The sequence below is a fragment of the Meles meles genome, chromosome 15, assembly GCF_922984935.1.
Source record: "Meles meles chromosome 15, mMelMel3.1 paternal haplotype, whole genome shotgun sequence".
NCBI lineage: Eukaryota > Metazoa > Chordata > Mammalia > Carnivora > Mustelidae > Meles > Meles meles.
The window spans coordinates 58,125,006-58,128,622 of NC_060080.1; the positions used below are offsets into that span (position 1 = coordinate 58,125,006).

Below are 3,617 nucleotides of genomic sequence, written 5' to 3' on the forward strand. Positions count from 1 at the left end.
TTAATTGCCAAATATAATACATTTCACATATTACAGGATGAACCATACAATTATATACACATTGCTTTGTACAATTGCTTTAAAATAATTTGAGAAGGGGAAAATATGCATTTATTGCTTTCTTATAGTATGTAATTAGATAATTACCTTCACCAGTATAATTTTTTTATGTGGATTTCAATTACTGGCTGAAGTCACTGCTTTTAGACTAATGAATTTCTTTTAATATTTTTTTGCAAGGCAGGTCTGCTGACAGTGAATTTGCTCAGGTTTTGTTTAACGGGGAACATTTTTATTTTGCCTTCATTTTCAAGATATGGTTTCTCCGGATATAAAATTCTTAGTTGACACAACACTTTGAATATGACATTCCAATAACTTGTGGCCTCCATTGTTTCAAAGAAGAAGTCAGCTATTTATCTAATTTGGCTTTCTTTGTTCATGAGTAATTGATTTTCTTTTGCTTTCACATTTTCTCTTTGTCTTTGTACCTCAGGATTTTTACTATGATATACCTATACATGGATCTCTTTGTGTTTATCCTCCTTGGAGTTTATTAAGTTTCCTGGATGTATAGATTAATTTATAGATTATAGATTAATTTAATTTTTCATCAAACTTGGGTTGTTTCCAGCCATTATTTTTTTGAATATATTTTCCGTTCTTTCTCTCCTCTTTTTTGGCTACTCTCATTACACATATGTCAGTATGTTTACTGGTATCACATTTTTCTATAGCTTTGTTAATTTTTCTTCATCATTTCTTTTCTTTATTCTTCAGATTATATAATCTCAATTGATCTACCTTCAAAATTTTTGGCTCTTTCTTATGCCAGTTGAGAAAAAGTCAGTTCTTTTGGAAAGAGCTTTGAACTCTCTCCTCTAATAGGCAATGTCTCTGAGCCACTCCTCTGGAACTGACGTAGAAGTGACCTGTAAGTGTTTTACAAGCCAGATGCTAAATAGTGATGGTAGCCTCTGGCATTCTTGTCTTGCCTCTCCTTGTGTGGAACCTTTACCCTCCACGTGAGCTGTGGCAAGGCAGTTGGGACCCCAGTATTCTCCATTTGCAGTGCCTGGGGGAGAGCCTCCAACATATGAATAAAGCTGCGTAGAGGAGAGGAGTCTGAATTTCTTGGCTATACTCATCGGGAATATAGCCTCTGCAAGTCAGAGATGGAGGATATAAGACATGCTAGTGGCATCTCCTTGTGAGATGCCTTATCCCTTGACTGGGAACTCAAGAGAAAGAAAACCCTTCTTTCTTGGTCAAATCTGCCTGACATGGCACTCCGCCAAAGCTGAGTTGGAGAAGGGGCATGAAGGGGCTGTGGCTCAAGCACTCCAGACTTTTCTGTTTGTACTGAAATTTAGTAGATTTCCTTGAATAAATATTTATTCACTTTCTGTAAGACCTTAAGACAATTTTCAGAGACCTCAAATGGGTATGTTTTTATAATTTTCTTCATTTCTTTATTTAGCTGGGGGACAGATTCATGTAGTACTTCAAGCTGCTATTCTGGAAGTAGAATCCCTTGAATTTTAGTTTTCATAAGGAATCTTAGAATATTTAAAGTAACATGTTATTTGGGGAAAGCCTTATTTTTTAAATGAATAACTCTGTTCCATATTCATTTCTTCTGCAATTTCTTTTAATATTTCTTACAAGGCAGGTCTGCTAACAATGAATTTGCTCCTATTGGTGAGATTAACAAGTATTATCATGAAAACAATATGTTCCTTTTAAAGTCATAGTTCTGGGGCCCCTGAGTGGCTCAGTCATTTAAGCGTTGGCTTTCCACTCTGGTCATGATCCTGGGGTCCTGGGATGGAGTCCCACATCGGGCTCCCTACTCAGTGGGGAGCCTACTTCTCCCTCTCTCACTTCCCTTGCTTGTGCTCTGTCTCTCTCCCTGTGTCAAATTAAAAAAATAAATAAAAGCCATAGCTCTCTGTGTTTATATTTATAAATTCCATAGGCAAAAACATATTTCTCCTTTAGTAGGTGGATTTCAACAGATACCTAAACATTAGGGTAGGGCTGCAGCAGCTTGGGCAGCAGGCGGAGTGGAGAAGTGGAAATGACCAGCAGCCCAGCTTTGCAAAGTTGCCGGGTGGCCACAGACAGACATCGCACACCTGCCCCACCACTAAGGTAGCCAAGAGGAACATCAGCTCTGCCCAACGGGCTGCAAAGGAGGAGCCCAGGGCAAGGTCGGAGAAGTTGTCAGCCAAATATGCTCCTGCAAAAGTGGAAACAAAACCAAACAAGGCGACAGGAAAGGATAAATCTTCAGACAAAAAAGTGCTAACCAGAGGGGAACGAAGGGAAACCAGGCTGAAGTAGCTAACCAGAAAGCAAAATAAGACTCACCTGCAGAAATCAGAGAAAATGAAAATGAGGAGAGTCTAGCCTCTGATGAAGCAGGAGAGAAAGAAACCAAGTCTGATTAATACCATATACCAGGTCTTATCATAGTCACTGTCCACTTGTTTGTACAATCTAGAGAAATATTTTTATCAACTATTTTGTAAAGGCAAATTTTTAGTAGTTCTAGAAAATGTTTGAAGGGAGAATCCCACCTCATTCCATTTTTTTAAGTGTAATTTTTTTAAAGAGGTGAAATCATTTGTTGGTTGCTTATTTTTTGGTATAACCAGAAAATAGTGGGATATTGAATGTGGGATATTGATATCCTCAGTTGTCTTGTGTGTCAGTTTAACATTCCTTGGGTGGGGTAGTTCCTTTTATACCCTGTAATACCAAGCATACTGAACAATAATTTGGAGTCGGTCATGCATTTAATATGTCTTGAATATTTTAAGTTCTATTCCCATGTTGTTTTGGTAGAATTATTTCCTAAAGAAAACCACTCTTGATCTTGGTTCCTCCTGTCAGAATTTTGTATACTCTATAACATCTTGGTCATGGTAGTCCAGTTTTCCTAATATCTTTTTAAATGTTCTATGAAAGACTGAAAATCTGAGTATGCAGTGTATATGATATTAAATTGTGAATTAATGGGATTTAACAGTGTAACAGTATATCAACATTTGAAGATACAGGTACTTGATATACTGTTAAGGAATATTTGCCTCCAAATTTTTTTTTAAAGATTTTATTTATTTATTTGACAGACAGAGATCACAAGTAGGCAGAGAGGCAGGCAGAGAGAGAGAGAAGGAAGCAGGCTCCCCGCCGAGCAGAGAGCCCGATGGGTGGCTCGATGCCAGGACCCTGGGATCATGACCTGAGCCGAAGACAGAGGCTTTAACCCACTGAGCCACCCAGGCGCCCCTGCCTCCAAATTTTTAAAAAATATTTTATTTATTCATTTGAGAGAGAGAGAGGCAGTGATAGCAACAGAGCACAAGCGGGGAGGAGAAGGAGAAGCAGGTTCCTCCCTGAGCAAGCAGCTGGACGCCGGGCTCGATCCCAGGACCCTGGGATTATGACCTGAGCTGAAGGCAGATGCTTAACTGCCTGAGCCATCCATGCACCCCTTGCCTCCAAATTTTAAGCTGGAAGATCACCAGACTAACTTTTAGAGAAGAATCACAGCTCCATGATTTTTTTTAAATTTAGATTTTTAGTATGTACGTTAAAAATTGTATACA

General features: G+C 38.6%; 1 pseudogene; it reads left to right on the forward strand.

Moving 5' to 3' along the window:
* Window positions 1–1,683: 1,683 nt before the first annotated feature.
* LOC123925679 lies at window positions 1,684–2,453 on the forward strand (annotated as a pseudogene).
* Window positions 2,454–3,617: the final 1,164 nt, after the last annotated feature.